A 16,149-nucleotide genomic window follows, 5' to 3' on the forward strand; every position below is an offset into this window, starting at 1 on the left:
TCGTTTGTGTGGTCGTTATTCTTGTGGCACCCTATTCCATTAGGAATATTTAGTTATGTCAGAGGCTCAACAGCACTCTTTTGCTCCCTACATATTTACAGCAATGGTCTCTCAAGGAGGCAATGAATTTGCAGTGTTATATGGATCTAATAAAATGTGTGAACTGTTTTATTCTGCTGCTCTCAATTTTACAATTCTGAAAAGTCTTTTTTGGGATATGTCTCTCCATATGTTTCTGGCCTTGTCCATGTCATTCTTTGAGACGACTTTCTTCAGTGAACTAAAGCATTCATTTTCTTTCACCAGGTAATACACACACATAAAATTATGATTTTTTTTTTCTCAGCTTGTGAATAACATTGAGGTGTAACCCTTGTTAGGTCAATCTTGAAATGAAGATTCAAAGTTTTCCTCTGAGGATCAGAAAAATAATTCAAAAGAAATACTGAGCTCTATCACTTAAGCTCTCTTCATAGTCTCAATGGTGTTTAGGCTCAAATCTCTCTGCATTTTAAGATAAAAATACACTACATGTGGATTTCAAAACTTCAAGTTACAGACAGAAGCTCTTATTACAGCAGCCAAAATCTAATCTGAATGCTTATTTTGATTTCTTTGCACTACCCCAAATCAAATAACTTTTGTTGGGCAACTGCAGACATTCGGCTGAGTCAATGAACATATTTAAGACAGCTGCTTCTTGTTTGTGAACCCAAAACTATTTTTACTGAAGGAAATTCAGGTTATACAATGAAAAAAAATCAGAATCCCCCCAAAAATCAAAAAAATATGTTCAACAGAAAGGATCCATTTAACATGTTTAAGGATGAAACAGCAATCTGATCTATGTAAATCTCAGAACACAACTAACAGATAGATACTCCTCAACTAGCCACCACATTTTTTGAAAAATTGTTTTTAGGAAAAAGTGACCAATTATAAAAAGCTAACATCAATTAAGAACAAACATACACCAACCACCCAGAAAGTCTTGTGCAGGGAGTGCAGAGGTGGTGATTTGTTGGTGTTGATAGTGGGCAATTAATTGGGTGTGAGTACCTACCTCTTCAAACATCTGTAAAATAATTATTCATTAAAGTGATCATCTCATTAAAAAATAAGCTTCCTTCTAGTATTTCTTATTAAACCTGTCAAGTGTATTAAATTTTTATATTTATAATACAAATACAAAACTAAAAAGTTAGAAAACCAGAAAGCTTTCAATGAATGAAGGAACCAAAAATCTTCTTTCCTAAATATTCCTGTTTATTCCAAAATTTTTATTCTTTTTAAAATTTTTATTTTATCTCTTAATTGGCATGTAACAGCTATACATATTTATGGTGTTCATATTTCAGTACATATGATGCATAGTAATCAGATCAGGATAATTATTGCGTATCCATCATCCCAAACATTTATCACTTCTTCCTGTAGTGTAGGGAACACTCAGTATCTTCCTTCTGGCTATTTGAAACTGTATATTATTGTTAACTACAGTCATTCTAGAGTGGTATAACACTAGAACTTATTCCTGCTATTTAGCTGTAATTTTATATCCTTTAACAAACCTCATCATTTTTATTCTTAAAAATTAAGACATTAGTTTCATTTCTTAATATATTAAAATTAATATTTGGTAGAAAATATAGTCTTACTGTATGTTTTAAATTGATATATTAATAAAATATATTAATGACCTATTTTGTTAACTGACATTTTCTCTGAATTTAAAGTTCATTTCCTCAAATGCTGTGATTTTGCACTCCAGCCTGGGTAACAAGAGCAAAACTCCGTCTCAAAAAAAAAAAAAAAAAAAAAGAAATAGTTAAATCTAATTAGCTGTGTCTAATGTATAACATCTGATTCAAACTCAGGTGTACTAATGTACATGAAAGAATGTATATAAGAATATATATGGGGCCGGGCGCGGTGGCTCACGTCTGTAATCCTAGCACTTTGGGAGGCCTAGGTGGGTGAATCATCTGAGGTCAGGACTTCAAGACCAGCTTGGCCATCATGGTGAAACCCCATCAAAAAAAAAAAAAATATATATATATATATATATATATGAATATAACCCTAATTTGGATGGATTTCATAATTCCTAATAAAGTAACATTTTGCAAATAAGAACTAAAAAGTTATCTGTTTTCCATTTCCATGCTCGTGAGTCAGAACAGGGGTGTTAAAAGGCTTAGCAACTTGGCAGTCAGGCCTGGCTATGAATTTTGATCACTAGCAGTTATCTAAGGACCTCTGTTCATTAATCTATAAAAGTAGACTAGTGCCTACTTCATAGGATGGTGACAATGGAAACAGATAATAAACGTGAAAAATCCCTTTTAGAGTACCTCATATATGCTGCCTTGCATATATAGTTAAAAATGCATATTTCCTTCCCTCTTCAACCCCTTTGGCACCATTTCAACCCAAGAGGTAACTAGAGCCGTTCCTAAGTGATAATTTCCATTCAAACTAATCTCTATCAAATTTACTTAGAATCATGCTTTGAGCTTTTCACTCCCTGAAATCAAACCCTTCAGTGGCTCTTTACGGTCTACTCCCAGAATTTAATTCCTTAGCCTAGTATTCTGCATCTTTTTGGTTTCCCTTCCCGTCTCACTCCCTGCCCATACACTCAAAACATGGCCTCAAACTTCCTTTGCCTTTTACTATGTCCTAGATGTATTCAAGGCCCAGCTCCCTGCAATTGAGTGCTTTTATGCTTCTTATCATTTGTCCAGAGATTCGTTATTTAAAACAGTCCTTCTCTCTTTCTCTCAAGGCAAGTCACATATGATCCTAGGCAAAATAACATCGCCCTCCTCTAAGTTCTTAATTCTACAGCATGAGCCATAAACTGCCTTGTGACACTATTCTGTTATTATCTCAAATGATAATTTTAAATCTGTGACTCAGCCTTTTACTGTACCTCTACTTTAGAAACATTCACATTACCATCATCATCATCATCATCATCACCATCTAGTCTCTTAATTATAGGCAGGAAGTCTTAAAGTTCCCACTGAAGATTGTAGATTTAAATCTCTGAAGTTAACCTTGTCTATGATTCACCCTTTTTATAACTTTAACCTCTGAATGTAGGAGGGGGATGGGAAAAAGTAGGTGTCCCTTATTTGTCTTTGAAATAGCCACAAAAGCATAAATCAAGAAAAAGGAGAACGCAGTCCCATCATGATTTTGTCAGCCACAGTAAGTGCAAAAAATAAGAGCCAGAACCTCTATGTGAAAACCGTCTTGGAAGCCATTTGAATGCAAATAATTTCAAACAAATCAACAAAAGTCTCCGGCACATTTTTTAAAGAGTGAAAGAAAAGAAAACATACTCAAATCAATCCTTGATTAAGCTCCAATGAGTGCAAAAGGAAGGCTTTCTCCATGAGCTTTAATTCTGAAGGAACAGCTGACTGGATGACTCCATTCAGTGAAAATCAGACCCACTCCTGCCTTGGCACTGAGCTCCATTAGTTCTCTGACTCAGAGTTCCAGAGCACGGACTTTCCTAGGTCCAGAGTGGTTCTTAACAGCTTGCTGGTTACTAAGGGATGAAAATGCAAGCCCCATGTTTACTGGGCAGCTCCGGGCTCACAGAAATAACACTGCCATCAACCTGCCACAACATCTATAGGTGATGTGTAGGGGTTAAGTAACAGGGAATAACTATAAACAGATGAAAAGGGCAGCCAAGAATCCTCTAAGCTCAAAACACACCTTAACTTAAGGGCAATAATGTCATCATTCAAATGAGACACAGTGCTTGCCTGGCGCAGGGAAAAGGAGTGGCGTCCACTAGCTGAGCACAAGAGATGTACAGATTCCGAGTATGATTTGCTGGGAGAAAACAGTTTGGCATGTACATAGACGACCATATTTAGTAATCTTCAACAACATAATATTTAAGTAAGCTTCCTAGAAGGGTCCCAATTGCTCAAAACAAGTATCAATATTAAAGTACAGCTGCTCTACTTTCTGTTCCATTGTTTTAATAAAAACAATCAGCGATTTATTTTTCAGATTTAATAAAACCTAGTCAGGCTTTTGTAAATGTGAATATTTATAGCTAAGATAAATAAATGGTAATATACTAGAAAATATTCAACAAAACAGATTCATTGTGCACCTCTTTTCATCAAAATTACAGATCCATTTGAACATTTTACTTTTTTATTTTCAAATATAAATTACAAGACAAAATGAATATTGTTATTCAAGCAACACCTAAATCTGAATCAAACTATTCAAAAATGCTTTCTAATATAGATAAATCTATTTTTAGAGTACTTACTTGAGTAAAGCTCAACATTGAGCTTAATTTTATATTTATTACCAACTTCACTGTATAACACATATAATAAAAAATTTGTAGTTCAAAATTTATTCTTAATTTAGCATTTACAAAACCTTTTCCAAATTAAGCAGCCCATCCAGTACAGAATCTGTCATAAATGCATTTTCTAGAATCCTCAGAAAGAAAATTTTATATCACATATTTATATATTTATAAATGTTTCTACTGTATTTAAGGATGACTTATTTCATTAATAATATAGTTTATTTTTAATATTTGTTACAACTTAAATCATTAGAGAATATATGGCTTTCAGAAGACAAGACATTAAATTAAAATAAGAATACTAAATGAATGTTGCAGGTTTTATGAAGCACTTTCAAGCCTGTCTAAATTAATAAAAGACCAAGTGAATTAATACTGCAAAAGAAACTCTTATCACTGATAATTTAAAATATTAATGTGAATACTTAACAGGTCAAGCCTTTTACATTAATCAAACACACATTATAATAATAATGGTTAGAATGAACATTCTCCTATCAGTAAAAGTTTTCATGTCAGGTAATTTCTCCCATTTTTTTCCTGATAAGCATAAAAGAATGTTTCTCTCCTTGAATTCCTGAGGAACAAAAAGTCATCTGTTTTTCTTGAGATAGGGTGGTATTAACTGCTTCTCTGGAGAACGGAACATTTGGCATAATATGTTTCCTTAAGAGCTCTGTAAAGCAAGCAGTTAGGAGGGGTGAATTCTCACAGACAGTCTGGCTTCTTGTTCCTTATGGCTGTACAGCCCAGTGAATCTTGGGTGTTTTACGTGTATGGAGGGCTGGAGGTAGGAGGTTAACAACTAGGCTTTCAATAATAAATAATCTGACATTTTAAAAACTCACAATTTTTAAACTTAAAATTTGATTTAGAATTCAGTGTTACTAAAAATAAATTCTTCCTTGAAGAAGTTTCCCCTTTTCTTCGTTTTTTAGTTGTAAAATTTTTCTTCCGCCTTCTCATCTTACACTAAAAGTTGCAAGACTTATATGGAATCTTTACAACCCAGTTCTATAATATCACAAGGAGCATAAAGTGTCCATTGGCTAAGCACAACAGAAAATGTACACATTCTGTCTCCCTGAATAAAGGTCAGGAAGAGTCTATACTTGACCTTGGTTAAAGACCAAATACATAGTTTTCTGGCCAGGACCCTCATGAGTAACTGGGCTGTGATTACAATTGACAGAGAATTACAAGGAAGTTGTTCCCCTTCCCATTGTAGCTTGATCTCTGGCACCTTTTTTGCCTTTGATGCAGAGTTCAAAAGTACTCACAACATGAATCCAGGACCAGTAACACACCTAGGATATATTAGTCACGTGATAATCTGGAGTCAAATAACTCCTTGGAAGTAGTTTACGATTCCCTCCAATGGTAACGGAAAGATTGAATGAAGGTAGCCAGGAAAGAAGTTAGGCCCTCACTCACCAGTCACCTTGAGCTGAGGTGTCCCTAGCAGAGGAACCACAACAGAAAGGAAGAAACAACCTGCCTCCAGCACCAGATGCATAGAGACCCACTGACTCTAAGGAAAAGCCCAACACAAAGAACCAGTGCTGACTCAAACATGGTAACTAGAGTGTGAGAAAGACATGAGGTTATGCTGCAGAGCAAGTAACAAAGGGTAGGATGAGTTGCCCCAGTCATGGCTGTAGCATTATGGGAAGAGAAGAAGGAACAAGAAGCCAGAGCTCAAGCATTAGCATTGAACAATGTCTGGGTTGCCTGATAAATGAAATCGGGGAGCCAAAGGCATTTATTACACTAGAACAAATAAACCCTACGGAATAAAGAGAGGAAGAGAAGTTCAATGTATGCCCCCACTTGCTGGGGTTATGAGAGACAGTAAGTAACTGGCAGGTTGCTGTGACACAGTTATGGGCCAAAAGCCCAGTAAGGTAGATAGATTCAGACCCTGGTAATGGTGCCCAGATAAAAAGTGAGAAAGTGTTTGTCATTTCAATTAGAAGATAGAATACAAAATTGTGGTGTCAAAAGGAATCTTACAGACCACTGATCTACCACTGTAATTTTTCAAACAAAGTAAAGGAAAGCTCAAGAAGAAATGACTGGCTATGGTTTAATAAAGGTACTTACTAGCAAAACTACTTACAGTGCTCATTATTTTTGCCTAGTGCTTTTAAGGAAATTATTGTAGCTAAGCAGATTATTGTACAAATTATTGTACATCTTTCCTTTCTACATTCAATAAATACCCATTGAATAAGTGCCAGGAAATAGGATAGATCCTGGTATTTCCTGGGAAACATCAGGAGATACATGTAGTAGTGGCAGCAAGCTTGAAAAAAGACAAAATATTGATATTAGTTAACTAAAATTATGAAACACCAAGTACCCATTAAGAGATTAGGAAGAACTTTTGATATTAAAATTGGAACAGAGTGTAAAAATATAATTAGATACCAAATGAATCATTGGCTAAGAAAAACAAAAGAGGGTGAAGGACAGAAAAGGGAACTTGAGTCATTTAGTCAAGCTTTTGGAAATTCTGCAGTACAGAACAAAACATGGGTTGATCAAGGGCACTGCAGCTTGCAAACAGTCCTCTGTGGGTCACTCTATCTCAACAATAATTAGGGGAAAAAGAAAAGAAAAGTACATTTCTCTGCACAAACTGTCTTTCTTAGAAGTCAGAAATAGCTGACAGTTTTCATTTATCACAAAAGAACATTTATTCTTATGATTAGGTTTTCTGGAGGCAAAAAATTTAGTGAGCAAACATACCCAGCTATTTCAGGATGTCCAGATCTAAATGAGTTTGAGAAAACGTGTGAGTGACAACTGGGAAACTGAGAAAAATAAAAGCAGCTGCTACAAAAAGTAAAACTAACTTTTAAAAACTGCGGGTCATCAGGGTTTTTGTTAAGATGATATTTATAGGCAAACTGAAAATTTTTTTCTATTTTAAACCTCTGCCCAGATATAGTCATAGACATGCAAAGGATCATTCATAAAGATACAGTGAATATATTAAATAAAAATCTAGTAATTTTAAAGAACTATAGGAGGTAAGAGAGAGGGAATACTTACACTCTGTTAGTGGATATAAAGCATAACAAGTTCTATGGAAATCCATGTGGCATTATCTTGTAGAATTTGAGGTTGGGCATATCCTATCACAACAATTCTACTTCTGAACATATATTCTGAAGAAAGAATATGTACATAAAGAGGGTACATACAGGACTCAAGAACTTTTCCTCTGTTGCTTTATTTCCAATGACAAAGAAAGAAAGAGAGAAAGAGAGAAAGAGAGAGAGAGAGAGGGAGGGAAAGAGAGAGAAGGAAGGAAGGAAGGAAGGAAGGAAGGAAGGAAGGAAGGAAGGAGGGAAGGAGGGAAGGAGGGAAGGAGGGAAGGAGGGAAGGAAGGAGAGGGAGGGCGGGAGGGAGGGAAGGAGGAAGGAAGACAGCCTAAATAGAAAGCAAATAAATTGTGGTATTTTCATACAATAAAAGACTATACATATACGACAATAAATGAATTACAAAGACAAGCAGGAATGACTCATAAATATAACATAGAACAGGAAAAATAGTTCTTACAGAAGAAAACATGGAGTATTTATTATTTACATAAAATTTAAAAACAAGCAAAACTTAATGTAGGGGGTACATAAGTATGAGAAAAACAACAAAGAAAAACACATAATAAACTCAACATTAAGGATTGTGGTGAGGGGGTAAAGAGAGGCAATGGAATCTGTGAGGGCACATTGTGGTCTACAAAAAAAAAACAGTAATGTTCTATTCTCAAACTAGTGGTAGGTTCTCAGTTACTCATGTCAATGTTATTCTTTGTACCTTATCTACATAGCGTAAATATTTTTGTGTAGGGTAGCAAAAAGAAATTATCATATTTAGATTTATCCTGATTCTAAAGCTACAACTGCAAAATTATAAACACAGAAAATGGTAAAGAAGGTAGAATAAAGGGTGTTAATTATCACCACAAACTTATTTCTCAAGTTAATATAATTTTTTGTTTAAAGGCATATATGTAGCTTGCAGACCATAGGTTCATACAGAGAGTCTAATTCACCATTTCTAATATCTAATTCAGTATTATATTATACCTGTTACCACTGTGAAACTGTTTTTTAATATGTTTTATTAGCAGAAGGTATAAAAGGTCATTAATTTCTATGCATAATAAATATTCTTGTATCTACAGCATTTTCTGTAGATATAAGCATTCTTGTATGTACAGCATTCTTACTTTAAAAAGCTCTCAGAAAGAACATTATATTTAACTATTTTAAAGGTATTTTTAAGTATCTGCAAGTAGAAAGTACCTTGCATGTACTCAGGACTCCATAAAATCATCTCTTTTCATTCACATCACTTTTTGAGGTAAATATTTTCAGCCTTAGTTTACACATGTGGAAATTGAGATTCGGCATTGTGAAGTACATTGCCTAATGTTTAAAAGCTAGCGCAGTTGGGATTCAAACCATATCCAACTCTGATATCCAAATGTCAAAACCATGTATCTACTAGCTAGGACTGTCTAAATATACAACAGCAAAAATAAATTTCTAATGCAAAAAATAAATAAATAAATAAAACAGACTTGTTATATTTCAGCTTACTATTTCAGTTTATGATATTATTTAGAATGCATCCCTGAATCATGTTCTAATGTTCTGTATCAATTTTATGTCATAGTACTTCTTTATTACTTTATATAATCACAATTTACACTTAAGCCCTATAAATTCTAAAACTGGCAATGGATATCAATTATGTTTATGGAAAGTCTCAACTTGGCTGCACTTCTTTTCGTAACTGGAATTTCTCTAAGACTGGAAGTAAAGTTAGCTGTTGGTAGGCTGAAACCTAGCACTTTCATTTCATTATCCTCCCGTCAGGAATTCACTCACAGAGAAGCAAACAGGCTTGCCAAGCCCCACAGAAATTACTCACTTCCATTCTCTCTTTCCTCATCTCTCATCCAAATGTACTTTAAAACCTAATTTTAAACTCATGCAGGAAATCTGATTAATACCACCTGGCTTTCTCTACTCCATTAACCCTAGACCCCATCAGCACACATAAAATACAATTCATTTATATGATTGTCAGCTTTTTAATTTGCCGTCGTCGTTTTCATTTGCATGTTTGTTTAGCCTGCAAGAACCACTGACAAGAGTTTACAAATTTATTTCTTCTGTCCTGCATCCTAACAAATTTTTCTTCCCCGAAAGGACCACCAACTATGCTGCGTGAACAGTAGTCACTTAACAAATGCTGAATGACTTACTACAGTGGAACAATTCGCCTCTGGTATTTCTCAATATCCCAGTGAATCCTCCACATCTATAACATGCTGGAGATGATACCAGGTACCGCTAGAGGCTTGGGGTCTTCCTGAGGGTGCCTGGGACAAGAAAAACACAGAGAGACCAGAGACAGTCAGGAGAAACACAGAGAGAGGAAACATGGAAATAAACAGAGGACAGAAATAAAGAGTTGAGAGGAGCAAAAGAGTCAGAAGTCAACGGAGAGATTAAGCAGCCAGAAAAATCACAGACAGGAAGCTGGCAATCTGAATTTGGGTTTTGGTTTTGAAACCACATTTTTGGTCCTATTTGCTCATGTAATAGGTGCCCTCATGTTACTATATCTGTGATACAGTCAACCACTTTGAAGTTATTGCCATGGTTTTCCTGAGCTTGTAACATTACCTATTAAAACTCATCTTCACAAGGTTTTGAGATGTATACGTACATGTTTGGAGATACATATAAACACACAATCCTCCAAACAACCCAGTTGTAAATAAGGAAATATTTTTTCCAGTTTAGAAAATGAAGGTCAGAGAGGTAATGTGACTTGCCCAAGACACAAGCAAATAAATAATAATCAAGGCCCCAAAATTTTCTGATTCTAAAATCTATTGCTTTTTCTGATATCCTTATGTTGTTCCTAGTAGAATATTATACAAATCCAAACTGGTTTTGTAAAATAAAATTCAAATAAACATAATTAAGGATAAAAGTTTTCTATCTTATGGGACACTGAATTACTCAGGTCACTCACTAGGATATTTTAAAGATAAACCAGACAAAAATAAATCTGAATAAAAATATCAGAATGATAGAAAATTTACTACAGGAATGAAATTAAGTGAACAGTCACTTGACAAAATTTTTAAAAGGGGCCTAGAGTTAGTTCATTTGCTTCTATAACTTGGTAATTTCAGTCTTAATGATTCAACACATTTCAGTTGACTGGAAACATAAACCAATGTTCTACATTTCAATGAATTCTCACAGCTAAGTACTAGTAAAAGAACTGGTGCTCAAAACTACGTGTTTGCCCTCATAACGTGTCACCTAAAGTCTACACTGCACTCCGATTTCAGGGTACTTCATAGAGTAGAAGTTATACAATGTATTGCTCTTTGTATGCATTAGCATTTTCTCTACTCTTCTAATCATGACCTTTTAGTAACATTCAATGTAATTGCCAGAAAATCTCCTTTGATAAAAGTATAAGCATGTTATTGGATATCACAGCAAAATAAGACAATAAGAACACAAAGAAATTTCTATTCAACTGTGTATCAATATATTTTCCATCATGTCCAGCAATTTTTAAAGCAGGAATTTTCAAATTAAGACTAACGTACAGTACTGCTCTGCCCTCTAGTGACTGGCTAGGTTTTGTGAGCTACATGCTGTTTTTTTATTTTTTAGTGCTTTTTGTGCAATACTTAGGATTTTAAAAAAATTACATGATGGGTTCTTTTTAATCATTTAAGAAGTGAACAAAAAGTACCGGTCAACTTTTAAGGTATGAGTGGCATGAACACAATGCAGGGAAGAGACTAAAGTTGAACAAGTTCTTTCCATCGGGCCACCCAAGTATTGCAAACCAAAACAAAATTAATATAATCTGTTCCAATCCTTACATCTTTATGTAATTTATTTGGAAAAGTCAAATAATTCCATTACAAATTTCTTTGTTAAAAACCTTATGAATTTCTTAACTTATCCAATTAGTCAATTATATTATTTCAGAGTCTGAGTTATCAAGATGAGTGATGCTATATATATCATGCACAGATGAACACTTTTCTACTAATTATAAAAGAGGAAAAATGCTTAATACAAAGCTATATTGAACATAATTTACCGTTAATTGCTCAAGTGGTACTTGAAGATTTTGCTGAACCTCAGTGTCGTCATTAGAAAACTCACTATCACTTCACTGATATGTGTGGAAACATTAATCAAGGATGCCAGTTAAGACAGAGCTATTACATAGAGATTCACCCTACTACTACAATGGAGGGAATCTGTCATATTATACATCCCTCTTAATTTCTCCTGCTATAAACCTCTTGCTAGGAACTGATGCATTTCTAGAACAGAATTTCTACTCTCATTAAACCCAGTGTACCACTTCTGTGTCTACACGCTTATGTTAAAAATAAACATGGCAGCCGGGCGTGGTGGCTCACGCCTGCAATCCCAGCACTTTGGGAGGCAGAGGCGGGTGGATCACGAGGTCAAGAGATCGAGACCATCCTGGTCAACATGGTGAAACCCCGTCTCTACTAAAACTACAAAAAATTAGCTGGGCATGGTGGTGCGTGCCTGTAATCCCAGCTACTCAGGAGGCTGAGGCAGGAGAATTGCCTGAACCCAGGAGACGGAGGTTGCGGTGAGCCGAGATCGCGCCATTGCACTCCAGCCTGGGTAACAAGAGCGAAACTCCGTCTCAAAAAAATAAAAATAAAAAAAAATAAACATGGCATTCATGCACGTGAATGTAAAAGGATACCCAAACATGTGAGGATCATCTACAGGCAATGTGGTGGTGTGGTGAGGAGCACAAACCCTGCAGCCACACAACCTGAATTTGAGTTCTAGCTTTGCCACTTATTAGCTGCATAACCTTGGGCAGCTAAGTTCACCTCTCTGTTCTTCAGTTTCCTCATCTAAAAAAATGAGAAGAAAAAGAGGCATCTACCAGTAGTAAGTAAAGGCTATATCTTGATAGGTATTTGGATTACTCAGATGTATGCATTTGTCAAAACTCAGAAAATGTACTTTTAAGATGTGTCCATGCCAATGAATGTAGACTTAATATAAAAAAATACGTAAATATTGAACTGTAGTTAATATAAATATTATATAATGTAAATGCTGAAACATTTAGGCAGGTGTAGTGATGTCTATAATTTATTTTCAGATGCATCAAAAAGTAAGTTGAATTGATGAAGGATAGAGAGATGGACAGGTGACAGATATGTAATAAAATAAATAGAATAAAATGTTAATGGCCAAATCTAGGTGGTAGTATATGAGCTTCCTAATAAAATGTTTGGGGAAAACATACCTACCTCTCATCAGACTGATGTGAAGATTAAATATATAAACAGTATTAAATATAAAGAAGACTGTCTGAATTAACAGTGGCATCTGACAATATGTTTATTTAAGCAAATGAAAAGTAATGATCTATTCTTTCCAAGTTGGTAGGAAAGGGGAGGAAAGTAATAAGGGACTGAGTTCCCAAAGTGGGGTCAGTAGTTGCCAACAAAGGTGTTAAAGGTCAAATTTCAGATACGTCATAAAACTACACAGACTATACAAAGAACATAGTCTTTGAAAGTAAGAATGAGCTGGATTTGAATCCTGCATCTGTTTTTAACAAGTCAAGAGGCTCAGACAATCAATTTAAATGTTCTGAGACTCAGTTCTCTCACATACATTTAAGAGTCACTGTGAAGACAGGAAGAAGAAGATACACACACACACACACACACACACACACACACACACACACACACACACACACAGAAATTAGCACACAAAAGACAAATAACAGCTGTAGTTTTTAATCATTATAATCATCATTACTACCTAGGGTGAGTCTTGCATATCTTTACCACCATCCTCTGAAGATGAAAACCAAAGTGGCTATGTATCTGGTTCTTAGACTGGAAACTGCATATCAGTTGGCCCAACTACTCCAAAGGCTTTTGAAAGGGTCTTTATTAAAAGAGTATGCCTTATTCTAAGTTTCACTAAGTGAAAGAAGAGCTGGCAATGACAGGAAATTCATTATTCATTCCTCTGTAATGCCAATTATAATAAATATAAGACAAGTAAGGTATTTGAAAGTATGTTTGCTGATGGCATGTTAAAGAAAATCACTTCAGTGCATTTGAGGAAATGATATTATTACCTGGATAAGCCTTGATTTAAAATAGTCTAAGGTAACATATTTAAAGAATATTACAACTACACTTATAGAAGATGAGTTCTATGCTCCAAGGGAGAGGATTTGTAAATCATTATGGATTACTCAATGAAGACAGTGACTCAACACATAGTTTCAGCTAAAAAGAAAATCAAGAGCTTGGTACTCAAAGAAGCAATATTGGAAAGATTTTACAACATGGCTACTTCATTGACTGCTCTATAAAAACTGCTTTCTCCAAAGGTTATTCGCTCCTCAGTTACTAACTCAAGAAACTTTTTTAGGCGTTTAAATGTCCCTAAATTTTCAATACTGTCAATCTTGAAACTCATCCCCATCTTGCACAGAACGATTCTGCTTTTCCCACCACAGATCTAATTGGTTTTCTTTCCTTTAGACTTCCCTTAACAAAGGATAGGTAAGTATTTTCAACAGTTCCACCTTAGACATACTACCTTTCACCAATTTTCAAAGTTTCAGCTCTTATCTTTCTCAAATTAAACCTATCTTCAGCCTGAATCTCTACCAAACTCACCTCAAATTTATAAATACATCCTAAATATAATGCCATGGATATCCTCTGTGTTTCAAATCCAATCCATCCCAAACTGCACCTCCCCCTCCCACAAATCAGTAATACTAGTATCTCCTTGCTTCTGACGGCAATACTAACACTGTTGTGAACTTAAATTTAAAACCTATCTTTGACTTTCTTTTAAGTACCCTTCGCTGCCTCCTTCTGTCTCTGTCCCTCTACATCCCCCAAACAAGTTCAGTCTATTATCAAGTTCTGTAGATTAATAGTTTCTAAATTGGTTCAGATGACAGATACCTAGAATTCATATTCGAGAAACACGGTGAAAGGTCAATTTACAATAACTAAACACACAAAACAGAGGCTAAATAGTAGTAGGAATCAAGTGTTTCAGAAAATCTTCATTGAAGGAATCCTTAAAACTGAGTATCCATTAACTTTTGCCCTGTGAATGGGAAAGACTAATTCATTTAATCTCATTTGTATCATTCACTCAAAAGTTTTCAGTGGCTATAGGCCTTTTGAGGGGGAAAAAAAAAAGTAAACTCAACTTAACATTCAAGACCCCCTTTACATCTCTGCCTTCACACCAAAGTTTCCCATTGTAACTTTACATGTAACCCATCCAACTGGCCAAAGGAGTCTATTCACCTTTCCACCTTTCTGTTATTTCCTCCTCTCTGTGAAGTCTTCCCTGATATCCTTAAGTGGGATATAAAATCTTTCTCAGAACTCAAAGTTTATTTGTATATCTCTCTCTCTTGTGCCCAGGGTTTGCCTTATATTATCACATCATGACCTTGACAGTGTGTAACACATTGCCTTGCACATGGTAATTAGTAAATATTTGTTAGTGATACAGAGGAACAGAAAATACATTATTTATCTGTAAAGAAAACATTTTTCCAGTGAGATTACTGTGGATAGTTCAGATTCTAAAAAGAAACAGAACGGAGCAGAAGAAAGATTAAAGAGGGATAGTGATCCAGAGCAGAAACTCTCACAGGCACTCTGGAAAGGTTTAGATTTCTCAATATGTAGCAATAATTTTAAAAGTATACAATTAAGTCTATAGAATCCATGGTGGTTATAGTTTGGATGTTTATATGCTCAACAAGGAAAAGGCAAAATTGCTGTAAAAGAACCACAAACACCTAACACACACATACTAAATAGAGCAGCTTTTAGAAGGAACCAAGGTATTTCATAGATGGTATTAAAATACCTTGAAAACAAGTTTAGATATATTAATTGTTGAGAGAGATTCAACAAAAATACAAAATTGCTATTGATAAAAGGGATAGAGACCAAGTTTTATTGGTTTTTATGCTTATATGCATGAAAATTATTAGAAAAATAAATACTTTTACAGAACATTTCTGAAGACAGAGAAAAATAATTTTTTTTCTCTTGGACCAATTAATTATGAAATGTTAAACCAAAAATGGGTGAAGGATGTGGCGATTCCTCAAGGATCTAGCAACAGAAATTCCATTTCACCCAGCAATCCCATTACTGGGTATATACCCAAAGGATTATAAATTGTTCTATTATAAAGACATATGCACATGTATGTTCACTGCAGCACTGTTTACAATAGCAAAGACCTGGAACCAACCCAAATGCCCATGGATGATAGACTGGACAGGGAAAATGTGGCACATATACACCATGGAATACTATGCAGCCATAAAAAACGATGAGTTCGTGTCCTTTGTAGGGACATGGATGAATCTGGAAACCATCATTCTCAGCAAACTGACACAAGAACAGAAAACCAAAGAGAACACATGGACACAGGGAGAGGAGCATCACACACTAGGGTCTGTTGAGAGGGGCTAGGGAAGGGACAGTGGGCAGTGAGGAGGTTGGGGAGGGATTACATGGGGAGAAATGCCAGATATAGGTGATAGGGGGATGGAGGCAGCAAACCACCTTACCATGTAAGTACCTGTGCAACAACCCTACATGATCTGCACATGTACCCCATAACCTAAAGTACAATAGAAAAAAAAAA

At 35.2% G+C, this 16,149-nt stretch overlaps 1 protein-coding gene across 11 annotated transcripts in view; it reads right to left on the bottom strand.

Annotated features, from left to right (window-relative positions):
- Nucleotides 1–16,149, bottom strand: part of BBX (BBX high mobility group box domain containing) — a 278,550-nt gene that overhangs the window by 131,875 nt on the left and 130,526 nt on the right. The window contains exon 4 of one of the 11 annotated variants that reach the window (XM_017517142.2): nucleotides 9,645–9,761. The exons of the other annotated variants lie outside the window; for them this stretch is intronic. The gene's annotated coding sequence lies outside the window, so the exon portion shown is untranslated. The remainder of the gene's footprint in view (nucleotides 1–9,644; nucleotides 9,762–16,149) is intronic. 11 annotated transcript variants of the gene reach the window in all.

The sequence above is a fragment of the Cebus imitator genome, unplaced genomic scaffold (assembly GCF_001604975.1).
Source record: "Cebus imitator isolate Cc_AM_T3 unplaced genomic scaffold, Cebus_imitator-1.0 Scaffold619, whole genome shotgun sequence".
NCBI classification, from domain to species: Eukaryota; Metazoa; Chordata; class Mammalia; order Primates; family Cebidae; genus Cebus; species Cebus imitator.